Source organism: Drosophila tropicalis, unplaced genomic scaffold (genome assembly GCF_018151085.1).
Source record: "Drosophila tropicalis isolate 14030-0801.00 unplaced genomic scaffold, ASM1815108v1 contig_3, whole genome shotgun sequence".
NCBI lineage: Eukaryota > Metazoa > Arthropoda > Insecta > Diptera > Drosophilidae > Drosophila > Drosophila tropicalis.
This window is the reverse complement of record NW_027172753.1, coordinates 773,781-794,443: the sequence shown is the minus strand read 5'-3', so window position 1 is coordinate 794,443 and position 20,663 is coordinate 773,781.

Sequence of the window (20,663 nt, the reverse complement as noted above, 5' to 3'; positions counted from 1 at the left end):
GCGTTGGGCTATTGAAAGAGGCCTTGCCACACTTCCAAACTTTTTTTGCCTACCTAAAATGGATTGATTAACATAATAATGCTTCTATACATACGACCCGGATTGTTAAATCTTCTTTAGCGAGCCAAAACGTCCAGATATTAAACTGGCCACCCTATTCACCGGACTTGAATATTATTGAGACTGTGTGGGGATGGCTAGAGCGTTCCAGAGCTAATTGCAGGTATCAAATCAGCATGGGACTCAATCTTCTTGAATTATTTGGGAAAATGGTATGGTATGGTATCCCTTCCAAACCGAATGCGTGAGGTTTTGGAGAAAAAAGGTGGATCAACACACTACTATACTAATTTTTGTGTTTTTGTTAATAACTTTTATATTGAGTAGTATTTTTATATGAAGAGGATTAAACAATTTTAAGTTAAATTGACCCATTCAATACTCCACATTTTGTTACTTAATGGTTAACCCTGTTTTTTGTATACTTACAACTTTTGAATAACTTTGAAATTTTCGTCAAATTACTTTAAAAAAAAATAAACTTTTTAAGAAATGAAAAATTATATAGTTGGCATGGCTTAGCAGAAATTAACTAAAGAAAATCGACTTTAGAGGTGTCCTATTCAAGTGGCGCGCAGTGTACGTCAAAGTGAACGAATTGTTCCCATTAAGACTATTCTTGGTGCTTTCGAGGGTTTTAAAAACGTCTGCAAACGGGCAACGTAAGTACTTAAAATCTTCCTGGATATATAAAAAACGGTTTACGAAATAAAATTGGTTAATTTTGTTGTTTTTTTATTAAAATTCAAACATTCATTTACAACAATTTGGCAGTTGACATACTAAAACTTTTGAAAAGTATCTATCGGAGTCGATGTTTTTCCCAATACATACATATGAACATCTATCTATCTATCTATCTTATTACATTTAATATTTTCTATTTCTTTAGTTTAATTTATGTTTATATAAGTAATACGCCTTTGCCCATAGGTCGAAGTGAGTAGAGGTTGTAACATTAACTTTACTTAGGGTCATTCGTAACAGGCCGGTCCTGGTGTCATATGGGCCACTTGGTTGTATTGAGCGTTGTACGACTACGTCTATTTGAATACTTTATTTTATATACAGGATAGTCATTTGTAGGTACATATATTATTGAGTAAAGAGAACCCCTTAAATGTTTGGGTCTTCATATAAACTCTCAGAACTTAAAGTCTTTGAAAATTTAAGCTATACATAGAATTTCCATATTCCATAAATGTGTAAGTAAACAATTGTTTTGGTTTAAAAATAAGCGTCTTTCACTCTAATATATATTTAATATATGTATTATTATATGTATTATTTATCGGTGTAAGGTGTTCATAAATAATCGCTAATAAAGATTGGATAAGACCTCTGGTTGCTCCTTTGATGTAAGTAATTGAATACTTTAATTTGTACTTAAGTATGAAATTTGATTATCAAGGCGCTTGGTATATTAAAGTCGGAACGAAGACTTACTAACTTCATTTAAATTGGCAATACTATTGCTTGGTCACTAGCCACTATCTAAGAGCCATTAAACAATATCGGTAAATATTTGTGGTTTTAAATTTCTTACACTTTTCTTAATTATAGAATGTGACTACAATTACCTATAAATATATTTGAAATCAAAAAACATTGTTTTTGTCATATACGTATGTGTGTAGTTTGTATGTGTTTGAGAATCTCTCTGTGTGTGTCACCTAGACAAACATTTGCGTATTTTTTACTCAAAAGTACTTATTCTTTTTAAACTGTTTTCGAAGTTTCATACTTGTACCAACGTTATGGATAAGCAATAGTTTTTTTTTGCATGATAATCCAATACTTTTTTGCCCCTGTTATACACTGTTTTTATTAACAATTTTTTTGTAGCTTGAAAATTTGGAAATAGTCAAATACCGAAAATTTGTTTTTTCTTTAGTTGTTGATTTTAGCGACCTTTGAATTTGAATTGTTAGAAAACATGATTTGCCGATGAGACCGAAATATAACATTATAGAGAACACACTGTTTTTTATATTTATTCTCTCGAGAATTGACCCAGAGCAGGCAAAGCTAGTTTTTTCTTTAGCTCAAACCCAGTAATTTAAAAAACAAATTATTCCTTACTTCTTGATGTGACATGATAGAATCCTTTACGTTATGTCAATCTTTTAATCATAATGATTGGATTCGAAAACAAAAATTAATTTGTTAACTTTAAGTTAATTCATCACTAAAAACTAATATTTTTCATTGCTCAAGGTACTTCAAATGACAGGATTTTACTTACAATTTTTAAAGTTTTAAGCCAAAAGGTTTCTATGATTAAAAAAAAAATCGGGAAAAGTTTCAAAACAAATCTTTCATCTCAATTTATAAATTTGCAATCTGTTGCTGAACAATAAACAATTTTTATAAAATGTAGGTACATTAAATTTACAAGCGAATTTCTTTCAGGCAATTTAGTAAAGTCTGCCATCGTACCAATCAAAAGAAGGTCTAAATCAAGAGATCAAATGGGTGACATTAGACTTCTGAAATCTGAACTGTTGTCTAGACAATTGAGAGCAATTTGATTTTCGTGGTACTTAACAATATCGGTTTCCAAGTCTTTGAATCTATGAGTTTTTGAAGATTTGCAGAGTTTTCATCCTGCGAAATAGTTTTGTGTTCGAATTTGTGGGAATCTTTATATCATAGATAAAAGCTGTGTCCCATAGTTGAATTCCTTATGTAGCAATGTGCATTGAGAAACTAAGAAGGATATTCCCTAGTTTGGTAAATCTAAAAATGGGCATCCCAAAGTTGTTGTAGGCATATTTAGGACCTATTTGAATGTAAAGGTTATTGTGGAATAATTCAGCTGATTCTCCAAATAACAAAGCAGTTTATCCTTTTACTTAGGCTTATACTTGTTAAAGTTTTAATGACTAAATAGATTCTTAGCCAATGTTTAAGCATCTTCCTTGAGATGCAAAATACTCTCACCAAACAGCACCACAATTTAAGCCTTCTTTTAAATTCTTTTTCGCTGCGACTGCTCTAAGCGTTTTCATGTTTTATTTTGCTTTTTTATTTTAAAATCTAACATATGCCCCAAGTCTGGATCTCATACCACAAAACGATTTAGCATTTAATTACATATCACAAAGACCGTGTGAGACTCCAATCGATCAGTGGAGAGAAGGCATAAAAATGCGAATCAGCTGCGTGGCGCACACTTCGTCAGCTCAGATCAGGTCAGATGAGCTTTGATCAGTGTATAACTCAGACTTGAACATGGACAGTTATCGATCCCCAAAAACACGAGATAAAGAGGGGGAGAGAGGAGGGCAACAAAAGTGAGAGAGATGATGATTTATGCGTCTGGAGCTAGCTTAAGGGATCAAGATCAACACTCAATCTCACCATGGTCAACTCCATCACACAAAAGGCCATAACAAAAGAACAGAGACAGAAACTATATACATATATGCATATACGATATATTGTGATTATGATTATTGGTAAATTATATTTAATTTACAGTTAAACGATCACGTATGTGCGCCAAAGGGCCGCTCGGACCTCAGCTCTTTTTTCTTCTGTTTATCTCCTCTGGTATCTCTCTTTGTCTCTCTCGCTGTCTCTTGCGAAAATGCCTTCTTTTGCGCGACTTGACCTCAATTATCGATTTAACTTTATTATTGGTTTTGATTTGGACTTTTGTGTTATGTGTTTTTTTGGTTTGTTTCTTTGGGGCGAATCAGAAAAAGTTGAAATTAAATGGAATGCTGTTGATTGCTAGGTTGCCAAAAAGTTCTTTCTTTACCCGTTGCCCCCCCCTTTGGCCTCCCGCCTTTTCCAAAAACTCACTGAGCCTTTCTTTCTCTGACCGGGGCATGTGTCGCTGCGGCGTATTAGGTGGGCAGGTCGCTTAATTCTCGTTAATTTCTCAGATGGGGGCAACGTGCAACGTTTAGCTGATTGTTGGGTATCGAAACGGAATCCAAAATCAAAATTTGTGGCAATCATATTTTGTGTTAAATGCATTAATTTGAAACATATTTCTCTTGATTCAACCCTGCCCTGCCTCCAGTTGGCCGGCCACTCTGCTATAACTGTTATTTTGTACGGAATTTGCTTGAATTTAGTTGACAATAAATCAAATGAAATTGAGTACAAAGGAACTGGGTTAATCATGGGAAGAAACCAAAAAAAGGGGCTAAAAGTCATGGGCACTAAGGAAATAAGAGCAAAAGTTCGTTCAAGATCATTAAATTATCCTTAAAAACTTTCATGAAACCAAAGAAGAGAAAACTGCCATTAACTGCTCAAAATCTTATTAATAAACTACTTAGTTATAAAGAAACTATGACAATTTTATATTTAGATTGTTTTATTTCCAAATGTCCAAATTAAAAACTATCAAAATGTTTTAAAATTTTTACAAGATCTTTTTCACATTCCTTTTATCATAATTTTAACATATTTTTGTATTGCGATCAACTGCAATAATTCCATTTTGTCCACCGATCGAAATTATTTTATTTATTCTACTCAAGAATAACTTCATATTAACTACAATATACCAGGATTTTTTCTCTGAAATTATGCCTTACGCCTTACACTTTTCCTATTCCAAATCAAAGAACTTTAGAAAATCTGTAAACTTTAAAAAAAAGGTACAATTTGATGGTACAGACTACAATAAACTAGAAAAGGAAGCCCCAAAAAAGTTCAAGTATTTAGCATTTCACATGGAAGTCACCCTTACTATGGGTTATTAGCGAAGCTTGTCTTACAATTAGAATCTCTAGAATCTCCTTATTTGAAAATCATGTTATTTTTCATTCGCAGGGCTTAAAGATAATTTGTAGATGTTTCCTGGATCACTATCAACATGCTGAATTAATATCACAAATGGAAATCTGTCGGTTTGTCTCTTCGGATCAATGCAATCTAATATTTGAGTAGTGCTTAATGAACTTAAAGTTATCGAAACTCTAGTAACTTGCATATTTCGTGACATTTAGTTTATGTTCACTTATTTTGGCATATATTCTATTTTTGAAGTTGCCTCCTAGGTTGGATCCAAAAGTTAAGAGAGTTCAATAAGTCGTTTAATTTAACAATAAAACAGTTATTCTACCTTTAGATCGAAGGCTTAACAGGGTGACTTTGAAGTATCTAAGATATGTCTTAGACTTTTTGAAGTAGTCCCTAGTTAACAAGTTAATCACATCCTGGGATATACCTAATTAAAATGGTCTTATATATTTCTCTATTAAACAAAACCGATAATTTTAAATGTCGAAAAAGCCATTTTACTTAAATACATGTAAATATTAAATACTTAAGTTGATCAACGTTTTATTTATATTATGCCCTTATATACATATATTCAAGTAAGCATAGGGTTCCTTCCGTGGCGCCTTCTACAGAACATATAGGACTACGCCCTGCACCCCGACCAACTATGATGCAGCGAGTGGTAAATGGAACGCAATACCTGAAACCGCTGAATAAGTTTCGGATAGTTTAACCGCCTGACTTCTAATGAGAAGTCAAGTTGACAACACACACATCCCATAACCTTAAGTACTTTGTGGCATTACATTCCTATACCTGGGGTAAGCACTTTAACGCTCGACCCAATACTAACTTCCTATCACATAGCATAAGCACTTTTCCATCTACCTTTTTAGCCAACCCGTTTCTGCTGACTTCACGTGAAGAGCGACCTACTCCCACGATCGGCCAATAGACGTTGATCAGCCTTTTTGAGGTATATTTAAGGCCCCGATCTCTGGAAGAATCGAAGACTTAGTTTAAGACTTGAATCAAGACTTCTATGTAATTAGTTTCATAGGAAACTAGCGGTCAAAGGAAGAGTCGTGTGTGTCATCTTCCATGTGTATCCGAAGGATCTTGGTAAGGCCACAGCCCAACCAGAAGACTCGTAACTGCCGCCCGAGCAGAGACCAGATTCATACCCAAGACTTGCAACTTACATAATTCTTAAATGAAATTAAAATTGTTTAGTTAATGTAATAAAAATAGGCAAAATAACGAAGCAAATCAAATTTTTTCATTTTGGTTATGGACAACTTTTTAGAGTGAAGAAGAAAAAGACATATATATAATTTGGCCTAGCAGGTAAAACATCTCCAAGGAGTTCAAGTTAGGAAATCTTAACAAATTGTATATTTTTAATGCTTCTTTGGAAAAACAACATTTAAAGAACACTAATCATTGATCATTTTGAATAGGACGAAGAGAATATATAATGAATGGCGAAAATTTCATGAACAAGGTTTCTGTCTCAATATCGTTCGAGAGAAGGCAACTTCTATAAGGACTCCTCTGGCGTTTTCTAGCGCCATAGATCACGATCACATGCGGATCGTCTGTAGATATAGTGTGTTTCTTTTACCAGCTTCTACGGCGTGTAACTTGTTGACAAGCAACTGTCACCACCATCATCAGCGATGTAGGCGCCATATTGTGTTGAAGCTTCACCAACTTGCAACTCGTTGTGGCTGCACACTCTTCCATGTGGTAGTCTCTGATGCTGGTGGACTATAGAGCCATGGCAGGCCAATTTCCACACAAATAAGCCGCCAATTTGCCCCCGCTAGACATCTCAGCTCTTAGCAAGCAGCCAGCAGACAGGCGAACAAGTCGAAAGCTAACCCACCAGACACTAAGTCAACCACAGACCGAGCAAGAGAGACAGACAGACAGAGGGATAGAGAGAAAGAGACAGAGACAAGTGAAACCAACTATGGGCTATACTTACGGTGGTACAAGCTAAAGACCCTGCTAAAACTGATACTTGTCCAATGTTTTTTGCTCCATTTCGAACCACTGTTAAGGCTTTTCCTTGTCTTTTGGCTTGTTATGGTCGGGATACTGCTGCGGCTTTTGGTTATAAATCAGTTTGCGCGTCTTTTAATAAATTGTAATTGAGTCGCGAGTCGCGACTGTAGTTCATAGATACATTTGTATCTTCCAGCTTGCAGCTCTCATCCTCATTTGCCTCCTCCTGCACATCGCGGAACTAACTCTCTAGGCTGCGATTGTGATCGCGTGTGGGAATGCATCCTCATACAGAAAGAGAGTGAGACTTAGTTAGAGAGAGACAGGAGTTGAAGAAGCCAAGATGATCCTTATGGCTTGTGCAACCGACGACCCTAAAGCCGGTCCCCCTCTCACCATCTTGTAGTTGTTGTATACATGGCACTTTGCCGGCTGTCGCCACTTTGAGTATGGGTTTGGGTATGGGTATGGGTATGGGATTGGGATTGGGTTTTTGAGTTCGAGTTCGCGGGGTTCGTCGTGGCATGCTTGAAAATCACGTAATGAAAAATGTTTTGTGAGCAATTTTTCTTTTCATTTGTTTCGCATGCTTCTCTTTCGTCTGCCTGGTTTTTTGGTTTTCGTTATTTTATTTTTTCTCTTCTCTTGTTGTGTTGTTTGTGTGTCGAGCAGCAATAAAACTCATTGAACATGAGTTGGTTTTTGTGAAGCACAAACATGGAACAATTAATGCAACATATGTTTAAACTGTAAAGAAAGAACAACAGCAACAACAACAATACCAAAAGGAAGAGGAACAAAAAATGCAAAAGGAAAATGAAATCCCCATTCTATAATCGAATAAATCGAATTAGTTGGATAAATCTACAGAATTGGCTAACGATTCGAAGCACGCAAAGCAACTAAAAACGAAAAATCCACATAATTAGATCTAGAGTGCGTAAACTAGTGAAAGTTCTTCGACGAAGAAGGAATACCCTTAAAGAGTGGATCAAATGCATATTTCGAAGGAGACTCGTTTCGTATTGATAAACTTTTTGTCGTTTAAAAGAATTTAAGATTAGGTATTGATTGACATACGGATTGTCCTGTAAATTAAAGTTGTTATCATTTAAAGGTAGTAAAAATATAATGATAAAACTTACATTAACTTTGTTAATGCCAAAAAAAATTGTATCTCAAAGTTGATTTACAAATATTTTATTAGTCAATACTTATGTAATTGAAATGCTTGATCAGAAAGACCTTTTTTCTCAGCATAAATTTAGAAATTACAAAATGTATTAACCCATTCTTTAAAAAAACCTCAGTTTCAGCCATCTTCAGGTTAGTATATCTTATCAATATTTAGGACTTTAAAAAGGTGAGCAGATTGTCCGTTTGGATGTTTCTATTATCAGTACACTTTGCCATATCTTAAATGCTAAAACTAGTTGGGAATTCCAGCTTCATATAGCGAAAAAGGAATGGCAACGTTTGCATTTTCCTACTCATGACATAAATTAATACATCATATAAAAGGAACTCTTTCTAAAAACATTGATTTTAATTTTATTGTCAAAGAAATAGTTTGAAATTAACTAAAATTCAAAGAAACATTAAAATAGTATATTAGAATGCATTTTAATGGAAAGTATAGAATTTATAAGAGTAATTGGTTAACAAAATATATATTAATAGATGAAAAACTTGCCCAAAAACTTTTAAATTGATTGTCGAACTTACAATTAGTAATTGATTCGAAAATCCAAAGAAAAATAGGCGAAAGTTTAATGAGATATTTCAAAACAGTTTCTAATTCTTTGTTTCACTTTTCAATCTCATGCGTCATCGCCATTACCACGGTTTCTAAAGTAGGTAGACACTGCGTAAAAACTCTTTAGCCTAGCTGGTGATAAATGGTTAATCGTAACTAAGTGTTATCCAGTAGTACTCACAAGGGAAACTTCAGGTATGCGAATCAGCGATTTGGATGAATTTCGGATATTTTGGTGGATACAACACTATTCTATATTTTCCTAATACATAGATCGCATTTAAAGCTATAGCTTCGGTGACTTATAGGTAAAACGCTGAAGTTCCCCTTGTCAGACTAAGCGTCTGAAGCAGATCCAATGATGTTTAATGTTTAAAACAGATACTTTTTCTAGCTTTATTCAGTTATAATTCCCAACTGGTTCTGATGCTAAAGAAATAAGTATGGTATTGCTATACTAAAGCGGAGCGTGAACTTGCAAACTTTTTGGTTTATTTTCAAAATAACTTGCTAGTTCAAAAGAATGTTTAAAATAAAGTTGCATCGTTAAAAAAATAGGTATATATAACATATTATAAACCTTGGCATGGACTCAATGACTTTATCGACCCTTTATAAAGAAGAGTATTAAAAAATTAATTTCATAACGTTGATGAGATGCCAACGCCTACATTTTGGAAAAATCGTTAGGCATCGATGTGTATTTGCTGATTCCAATTGCCAACTTTTCTAATTGAAAGTTTTTTTCTTGCTCTCTTCGATGCCATCGATGGCCAAGATATGAATTAACCTAGGCCAGCAGATATGTGTACAGAGATATGTACTAACAACACACAATCGTAGATATGGGCGAGTACGCAGAGGCTCACTTACTCGCATATGAAAAATTGTTCATTTAATTGTATCTCTCTAGGAAGAGGGCAAACCAATTCAACTAACCATCCGACCAATTTCGCATCGCTTCTTTAATTGCTTTGTGGCACAAGGAAAACTCGTACGTATTTGTTTTCTTTTTGGTTAAGGGGGCGGGTCAATTTATGGCTTATCATTTTTTCTGGCTTTATTTTGTTTCGCCTTTGGTTTTTCTTTTTCTGTAGCAGGTGGTTTGCTAAGCATTCGACTGGGTTATGGGTCAGTTTAAATACTTCAAATGGAATAACGGTGAAAGGCGTTTCGAAAGACCTATTGATTGTTGTGACTAACATACAAATACATACTTTGATATACTTAAAGTTATCCTTGAATAAAGTAAAATTCATTCATTTGAATCAGATTCCAACGATTTCTCCTACTTTATAGCGAGCCACTTAAAATTTTTGATTGATTTCATGTGATTTCTTTAGCGGTATTAAGTCCATAAGCAATCTAAGGAAGTAAAATTAATATACCCTTTTTGCAAGGGTAAAATTTTGGTCAGAAGTGTGCAACGCATAGAACGAAGCATCTCCGACCATACAAAGTATATATATTCTTGATCAACAGGACGAGACGAGTTCATATAGCCATGTCCGTCCGTCCGGATCAACGCAAATTCGTCCTAGACCGTAAGAGCTACAGAGCTGACGACTGCACGTAGGCTTGTATATACTGCAGGGGTTGTATATCTCGGATTCAGCCGGATCGGACCACTATATCATATAGCTCCCATACAAACGGCCAAGTCACGAACAGTGACTTTTCTCAATAACTTTGTTATTTTCTATGTTATTATCGTGAAACTTAATATTAGAGAGTTTATTACGCTTATAAAATGACTGTGCCAAATTTGATCAAGATCGGATGACTCTATCATATAGCTCCCATAGGAACAATCGGTCGAAAACAGTGACTTTTGTAAATTACTTCGTTACTTTTAACGCGATTTATCGGTCAAGAAGTGTCGGGTTTTTCTTTTCAATTTTTAAAGTTTAAATTGTTTTAAAAGGTTTATATGTTGAAAAGACTTACATTAAAACTAGCACTATATCTAATTAAGTAAAGGAATGGACTTGAAAAATTGACAAAAAGATCTATGGCCGAAAATGGGTTAAAGACAAATTGCTTATAACAGATGAGTGACAAATTTGTCTAAAAACCTGAACGCATCTTAGAACTTTCGTGTCACAATTTTGAAATGTTTGAAAATTAAAGTCATTCTAAAGTTTTTAAGTTAAATTTGTCTACAATAATCTTTTATTTGTTTCTGACACAGTTGGATTTAAAGAACCGGGATACATTTTGATCTATGTTTGTTTTAATTTCTAAAATTTCGCTTAAATGAAAACAAATTTGTTTTACCTTAACTAAAATTTGAATTCTAAGAACAATTTGAAATGAAAAAGTATAAAATTTTCACAGATGTGCCATTCTCTTGTTAAACATGTTGGAAATGTTTCTAACTTTCACTACAAACAGTGAAGACTCCCATATGCGAACACCTTTGGAACCGACAAAATTCTTCGGATAGAGAAAGAACTCCTCGCAAGAAGGAAAATTAAACTTAAATTTGTTTGTTCACGGTTAGTGTCCCTTAGTTTATACAAATGACTTGTCAATGCTTTGCTGTGAGTTCCGATAATTTATTACTTTCCTGGTATTCTAACTTTTCTGGTTAGGAGTCTTTAAGTAATATATGTGACCAAGTTCCCTTTCTACTAACCTTCAGTTCAATTTTATATCTATCAATGACAGGTGCTGACTGCTACCACTCGAGATACACTCACTTTTTTGCTTACACAATTCCATGTCGATCCCAATGCAATTTATAATGAAACAGCGACCCGCAGAAGCCGCAACATGTCTACGAAATCCGCTCAGTATGGAGCACAAAAAAAATTTGTAAGAATGAAATCACAAAAACCTCTCACAATTGCCTATTGTTCCAATATTCCACCACAAGAATAGCAAAATAAAAGGAATAAGTAGCAGACGATGAAAAGAAAACATATTTTGCGTCCATTATATTTCATAAGTCCTTGAACACAAGAGTAAATACAATTCTAATGCACTCAGGCAAGGCAGTATTCTTTAGCCTTCCTTCTTATAGTTACGTTACACTCTACTAAAAAACACTATCTTTTCGGGATTAGCGAAAGGATTACACATATGTCGAATGTGGTTTGATTTTTTCCATACAATTTCAACTGCTGACAACAGCTGACAACTGCAGACAATCAAGGATATACCTTATGATGATAATAATGATGATGATACAACAATGTTTAGAAAGGATATTTCTGGGTAGCATAACCGAAGAAGGAGCGCCAGCATGCCGGCTGGCAATTCAAGTGGAATTTTTTCTTTCATTTTTTCTTATTAATATTAATTTTATTTTTTTTTATTTTTTGCTCTCTCTGTTTTTCATTTTGCCAGTAGTTGTTGAGAGACATCTGATATTATTTCGCTAATTCGATACTTTTATTTCAAGAAACGGGCCCCTTCCTCTTTTCCTCCCCTTTCGCTCTTCATCTGTCTTGTCTTTGGTTTTGTTCTTTTCTGTTTGGTTCCTTTGCATAATTTTTCATAATTTTTCTCTTATTATGATAATTTTTGTGAAAAATTTGTGTGGATGAAATGCAATATGATCCGTTATTTATATGTCTGCGGGCAGTTCGTGTTGGTTAAGGAATATTGATTCACCGTTATGTGGGCGCTGGACCACACATAAATATCATTATACCCTGCATTAATGAGGTATATTCAAGATGATGTCCTTTTTAATATATGTATATTTAAGTATTACGCGATTCTGACTCTATGCAGGATCATCTTGAAGCTTAAGAGGTTTTCATTTTTCAAACAAATCCTTATCAGTTAAAATCTCAAAAGTCTACAACTCTGATAACTGGTATATCCTTGTTACAACTGTTACTAGGGTCCCGATTCTGTATATACTTTGTAATGTTTGGTCTGATATTTCATAGCTTCACTCACCTTTGAAGACACCCAAAATTAAAGGGCATAGAAAATTCGATTGCTTAAATTTTGGTTAATCTCTTTGTTTATGCTTGTTCTTGTTGGGTTTTTTCTCTTCGTGATTTACAGGTGACAACAGCTGTCAATTGGCCACAGTTGCCCAAACGATGGAAATGCAGCCAAGCAGCAGGTGGAGTAGGCCAGTTCGAAGGATAAGATAGAGCGTGGGATTGATTGAGCTTTGCAAAGGAGCCCGCATCGTTTGTAGAAGTAAGATTTGCATCCGCTAAACTCACGGAAACCACAACTTGATCACGTTTCTCTCAAGTCCTTTTGCTATGTTTAATTTCTCATATACTTACATATATCCATATCCTGCCTTCTTGTCCTGCCTGTGGCTTGGCTTGGCTTTGAGCAGAGAGCCATGAGATGGGCGATTTGGGGTGGTAAGTTATTTTTCTGGGTTGATTTACCAAAGAAAAGAAATTTTTGTAAATTTCTTATAGGAAGTATGAATTACGAGGCAACGTTTTTGCTTTTGTTGTTTGCCAATCCCCTTTGGAATTTACCCGCCTCCCCCTCTATATTCACACTATTCCCATTGCTGGCTTTGGGCTGTGTGGCTTTAGTTCTGACGTCTTGGGGTTTTTATTTTTATATATTTTTTTTCCTTTTGCTAAAGCTGCTGCTTCTTTAACAATGTATAAATATATATTGCTTTTTGTTGCTGTTTTGTTCTTACTCTTACTCTTATAGAAATGTACTTATTAAACAGGGTGCCCCTAAATACAATAAAGAAATGCTAAATTCAAATACTGGAGCAAATTCTTTGCCATAAACGGATATTCAAAGACTTAAAATCTTCTCAATGAACCTTTGCTTTGAATCGATTATTAATAAGAGATGACTTAAGGTGAATATGCAAAATTATATCGATTCGAAACCATCAATATAGAAACCTCAATGTCAATAGTAGAAAGTTAATGAATAATTATTTATTTCTTTTTTTTTTTACATTTTGTCACAAAGCTTGGGAACGGATTTAGAGCCTGGATGTCATCCCAACATTTGTAGCCTTTTCAATTCTAAGAAATTTTGCTAAAGAAAGTTTCTAAAAATAATTAATATTTTCGAAAAAATGGCAACTTTGATGAAAAACTTCAGAAAAAATGTTGTATAAAACCATTATGTTAACTTAAAAATCTTATGATGCAGTTCGATTCACAGGACCCGAAATAAGGTGAAACCATTGAATTTGGCCAAGTCCTCCTTTTTACGATTTTCACAGTGAAATTTAAATTGTGAGCTATAAAGGTTCAAACCAGTCAAACTTTTTTTGATATTGAATGCATTCTTTCTTAAATAATTAATTTATTGTCTTTTCTAAGACAAAAGAAGAAGCATTAAATTTGATTTAAAATATTGTACTTTGAAATAATGGTTATGAAGCTTCCCTATAACACTTTAGCGTCGATATTCGAGTATGTATAGTTTTAAATTAACATTAACAGAGCAATTTGTTCATTACAAATGTTTTTTTAGGAATATCAAATTTCAAGCCTTGCAATTTAGCCGGAAATCTTCCAAGAGAAGATTATTTCAAATGCAACACATAAAAAGATGAGCAGGTTGTCTGTATAGCCATTTCAAGAACCACCAAGTTCTATCATTAGCAGACTTTGCTAAAGAGCTCCAGAATCGCAATAGCCATACCATGTCTTTAACGCTAAAACTAGTTGGGAATTGCAACTAAATGAAGCGAAAAAAGTGAAATGATTCATTTATACACATTCTCAGTACTTCAAAGTATCTTAAAATGCTATTAGTTGACTGATTTGATTGGTTGATAAGCCCAACAAAAAGTTTCAAACATTTCTTCTTAGTATAGTACTTAATCTAAATCCATGGGATGTATGCAAACGGCTCTAGTCACATTTTAATTGGTTTGGTCTGTATAAAAATTGGAATTTTTAAGTTGGACTAGTTTTTGTTAGGTAATCTCTTGTGATCTCTTGAGTTGTGTTCTGAAATAAGTTGTTGTATGTCTTATATAAATAAAGATATGATAATGATAACGAAGATTAAACTTAATACGAAACTAAATACATTTTGTTAATGATCATTAAGAGTTTAAAATATGCCATTTCCATAACTTCAATGAATATTTTTCAGTGTTTTTTCTGTATCTTGTGTTCCTCTGGAGATTGCAACTTTTCTTATTGTTAAAAATTCAACAGACATTTCAATCAATGCAGCTGATGTAGAAAAGTTGCCTTGTATAAAACTTATATATGTATGTATGTATATGGACATTTCCACTCAACACCCACCCCTCCTTGCTACACACGACCAAACACACATGATGGAGTAACAGTTAGTTAGTTTTTTGTTTGAGTAAAATCAACGCCATATTGTAGACATTGTTAAGGTTTTTGTGAAAATTTTATAATTAATTTTCTGGTTAACATGTTTTTCCCATACATACATACGAACATATAGATATATAGAAATGCATACATACGTACATATGTGTAAATATGCGCAAAATCCATACAATACAAGGACTTCCACACCCCCTTTTCTCTTCCCCCTTTCCCGCTAGTTGGTCCATATTCTTTACCATTTTGCCTGTTGTTATGGCTTGGCAAAGTTCAGGAAGTGTGTTTACAAAGAAAAAGCCTTTTGTACAAGTATCAGATTCCTGTACTGATTAAAGAAGCAAACCTCATACAGAATGAGAAAAGGGATAGCAGAGAGGGAAGATTGGGTGATGGGAGAAAGAAGCTGAGAATTTTCTCCATCTCCCTCTGCGTATATGCTAGGAATATTTATTAAAAATTTAAACATTATAAATGATTTGCCACATGGTCTCTCATATCCTGTTTGTGCAATTCAGTTCATTTTTTGTTTCTATGTATTTCTTCTCGTCTCGCATTTCTCTGTCTTGTGGCGCCATGACTAGACAGTTTCGTAAAAGATGACCCGAACTCTGTCTATATTAACCATTAAGAAGGCATTTAAAATCTACACACTCACACACATTCCCTCACAAAGAGGGAGAGAGATAGAACGAGAGGATTGGCCTGGCTTCATGCGTCTGTTGTAAGTTTTCAAACGTCATTTACTTTGTTTTCAATTCAATTTTGATAAACTAAAAAAAAAGAAAAAAACAAAACTCTTTTCCAATACCCTGTTTTTGAAGCTGAGCGGGTTATATTGAGTTGCGCAAACGGAACGAATTACCAATCTGTTTTTGTTACTTAACAGTTTTCCAAAAGGATTTTTTATAATTCTTTTCTATATGTATATGATGAGTGGCATAAAGCTAAGAATTATATCTTAATTCTTAACATATTTTATTTTAAATCCTTTTCTCTTAATTTAAAGAATCGCCTTTCTCTTTTTTGATTTATCCTACAAATATATTCAATTTACTCATATTTTCTATATAGACGAAATTTCTTACAATTTTTTAAACTTTAATCGTAATCTTTGGCATAGTATTTAAGTTTAAACAAGGACTCAAGCATGAGGTTCTTAAGGATTTTATGTGTTCTGTCCATATAATTTATTACATTTTGGGAAATTTTTTAATTTAATAGGGAGAAAAGATAATAAATATGCAGATCCACTTAATCCTGTTCCTTTAAAGCATGAGTCCCGACGTATGTAGGTATCACTTTGTCCTCAAAGAAGTAATACTAAAAGTATGTTTAAAATTGGTTAGAAACTTTGTAATATCTTTAAAGTTTTCTTTACTATTCATTAACTTGTCCAAATCTCCAAAGCTGCAAATTGTTTTATAGATTTTTTTTGATGAGTTATAGAGATATTTTGAAAGTTTTTAACGATTTTCTTTAAATTGGATTTCAAGATCCTGATCACCTGTTAACATTTATTCACATAACTTCCATTCAGATCTGATTGCAATTGTTAAGAACCATTATATAAAATGTTTCTCACATTAGCGAGAAGAATAATAATATAGCGAAGTCTGTGTTATTATAAAAAAAAAAAACATTTTTACAACTAAATTGGCTTTCTGTACTAAATTTAGTATATTATGCTGTAAACTCATACATTAAATGTATTTTATAGGCAAATAAAGACTCAATCAGCCTTCAAAAAGTTATTTAATTTTTTTAGCTAAACAAAGGAACTAATTTGTCATAACAAGTAGTAGCAGTTTATTCCTAATGCTAATTTTGACTTTTATCATTGACAACAAAATTTTAACCGATATTTCGGGAGGTGTTTACCAAACTCTGTTTGAAAATGATTCCCTTTGATGCTGATCAATATTAACTAGGGTATCCAGAAGTCAATTCCACAGCTAAGCGTCAAGATTTATATCTTTTTCTTCTGTTGTAGCCGAAGAGTGACATGACATCCATGACGATAGGTAGCCAAATTGCTGCATCATTGCTTTTGGCTCTTCTTTCAGTGTTTTGCCGCCAAATGGCATAAGATGTTGTTTTTCGGTTTCTCTTTCATTTTATTCATTGATTTCCTTTTGTGCAACTTGCTTCGTTTTTTATTGTTATTATTATTATTTTTATTGTGTATCCTTCACTGCGATTGTGTAATTCTCCCCTCCTTGATGTGTGTGTGTGTGTGTGCTTGTTTTTTACTCTACGTCATGCCATGTGATCCATCTTAATTCTTTCAACATTCGTCATCAGTTTAGGGAAAATTCTATTGAGTAAGTTTCATTCTGCATTTTAATTTGTCAGCGCTTCTTATTGTTGTTGTTGTTGGGTTTTTTATTTCGGTTTGCCAAATGTATTGCCTAACATTGGGCGCTCAGGACATGCCTGTGTGTGTGTGTGTGTGTGATCGATGACGTTTTTATTTGTATTATATGTGAGTGTGTGTGATGGATGGCTTTTTGAATTGGTTTGGGCCTCCGGCAACGGATTTCCATAAGCGCCGTTACCCAAAATTTAATTTAAATTGAAAGTGTTGAGCCAAATGAAGGAAGAGAAATTAAAGGATGGGGTTAGAATGTATAATAATTGGGTTATGAATCACTTGAATAATAGTTTAAAGTCAAAAAATCATTAAATATTATATTTTCTCGTTTGTTTTTACTAAACAAATGTATTTTTAACTAAAAATCTTTATTCTCGTTTCACAATTTTATAGTTTTAAAGCTTTACTTTGAGCAATAGATTCCCGAAAAGGCAATCCTTTAATATAAATTAAAAAATTAATGCTCAAAAGCAAATTCTAGTGAAAGAATAGAGTCATTTGTTTTTGCTTATCAAGTCTAATATCATAAGACTAAAAGTTAGTCAATTAAGTTAATTGTTTTTGATAAGGAACAATTAAATAGCACCCACCCAGAGCAAGTAAATTTGCAATTCCTTATGTAAAAATTGTATAGTTCTTATTCGATATACACTAGACCCGGTTATAACTACGCTCAAGGCACCGAAGATTATAGTTATATTAGGAGCAAGGAATAAACATTTTTATCCATTTTTGACTTACAAAAGATATAATATAATGAAAACGTAATATTCTAATCGTTAAGCTAAAGGAAGCATCATTTAAATTTGAATGGGGAATGCAACCGAAATTACCTCCAAAACACTAGGTTCTTATATTTATTCTGATCTTCAACGTCGCTGTTTTAACTTTTTAACAAATTTGTCCTTGGAAGATTTTCCACAAATCGCCAAACCATTGTTAATAAGAACATATTCATCTAGTTCTCTCTACTGAGTATTAGAACTCTTGCTCAATCCAAAAGAATGTCCTTCTCGTTTTCAAAATCATCAAAACTAGACTCAGCAGTCAGAAGAGAAGTCGAGCTAATTAGCGAGAGAATGAAATGAGAATGCTGAAACTGATAAATATGTAAATTTTTAGGCATTATTTTGCTGTATTTTCAGTCGGAACATCGAAATTGCCGGTTGAATTGTGCAAAAGATAAGCGTCCTAAGCGGAGGCTCTTTTATATAGTCGTCATCGTCTGTACGTCCAAAGATTTAGAGAAAATATATGTTTGAGATATTATTATACTAGTTCATTAAATAACTTTACAAATCGGACGAGCGAATAATGATTAGAACGGAAACAACCGACCTTCTTAGTCCTCGGGTTTTATGTGCTTCTGATTATGTTGACATCTCTTCTGACTGCCGAGTCTAGGTTTTGTTGGCCTTCGACCTCTGACGACTTTTGATAGCTGATGCGTTCCCAAAGTGCACAAAGGAGTTTCGAAAAAGGTCATATTTTTCTAATTTACTTATATATTTTACTAAGAGAGTTACGGAAAATGATAGTTTTATTAATAATACAGAAGCGTAATGAACAAAGTTTGTTTATTAGAAACTTGGTTAAGATGATACTATGAAGGAGTTTTATATACTTATATAAATATAGTTTGTGACTAGATTACAGAATTTGAAATTTACATCTTTGACAAAATTCGACTGACATTAGATGGTGGAATATTAGTTCTTGTAAAAATTGTTTAATATATATAACTATGAAGTTGTTATACATTGTCTTGTATTTGGGAATCCTGTGAGTTTGTAGAGGACTATATAATGTGTTTTGCACTAAGCACACTTTGGCTGGTAAGTTGTCTCTTGAACATGAACTGCAAGTGGCATTCCTTGAAATTTGATGATGTGGATCTTTCTACTTTTAGTTCAGAATACTTAGCTGTGCTGTGACTTACATTAACTGTCCTGTAGTTATCTGATTATTTTTGTTATAAATTTCTTTCTTTAAAGTTTATTTTTGTCTTAGTTATACTTGTGAATTGGTGGGCTTGTTTGGTAGCCAGATTGTTGGTTTCTATTAAGTTCATAAGCTTAAATCCAAACTAGAATAAGTTTTCGTATCTATCATCGTGATTGGTTTTAGCTTGAGCAATTGGTTTGAGGATATTTTAAGTTTAAATTTTAAACCAAAGATGTATGCACTTGGCTTTTGACATAGATGAGTTGATTTTACAAAAACTTTTCGTTTAAGCAGAAGACATTAGAATTGCAAGTGACTATGTTAGGCAAAACTTCCTCTTTAATCCTCCACATTTCGAAATCTTTTCAAATTACTGCCACATTTTGACACTACAAATGGGAATTATATATGAGTATTCCCTACCTATATATAGTTTATGTGTTGATGCCGTTGATGCGTGCTAATATATCACGATTATGTCAGTCGGTTGTGTTTGTGGCCCAGCATGTGGGCATTAAACAGAACCGAATCGTATAGGGCCAAAACAATTTGCGTGCGCACGCGTACAGCGCCAAAACGAATTAAGCCTGATGCACCAGCCAACTGATAATTCAATTTTTTTTCGTTTGTTTGTTTGTTCTTACTTTGCAGCATGAGGAGAAGAAGAAGTTGGGGGAGTTATTCAATTTGTCCTTCCAACTGAAAGACAAAAACACGCACAACAAATAACAGATAAACAATTTGGCAAGTTGGCAGTTCGATTTGCCATTATGCATGAGAAATCTGTGCGTGACACGCAAGCAATGGGCAGATAAAAAAAATGGGTAAAGTGTTGGAGATTCATTCCGATTTCGATTCTGATTTCGGGTTCTGGCAAATCATCGCTGTAATCTCTCTCAGCTGCTGTCAAAGTAGAATGAATGAATGAATGAGTAAGTGAGTCAGTGAGTGAGCGAATGGGTTAAGCAATTGTTAAGCAATTTATGCAAAAAGCAACTGAATGACAGCCCAATCTCCCTTCCTCTCCCTCTCAATCTAGCGATCCATCTATACATGTATCTCTATCTCTGTTTCGGCTGTCAAATTTGCCAAATCATGATGACGTATCGCCAAACCAAACCATGTTTGACACTGCCGTTTTTCGTTTTATTTTTTTATTTGCAGTGACTCTACCCTTTTTCCTTTTTGTCCCTGTTGTGTATTATTGTTGCTCATCAAGGGCTGCAAAAGGGTTGCATACTAATTTTCCCCGAAAGGGAATAATTTCCGTTTTTCTATTTGTTTGCTGCATATGAGGCGAAGAGATAAAGATGTGGTCCGCCGTGATTTACATCAACAATTTATGATTAGGACTAGAAACCCAGGGAGAAGAATGAGGGAGGGGACCATTAAATAACAATTTTTTGATGTGCAAAGCTCTATGAGTTAGATTAACATTTAATCGATCGAATCTTTAGTAAATAAACATACATGTCTTTCTATCTGAACACATGTAGTGACA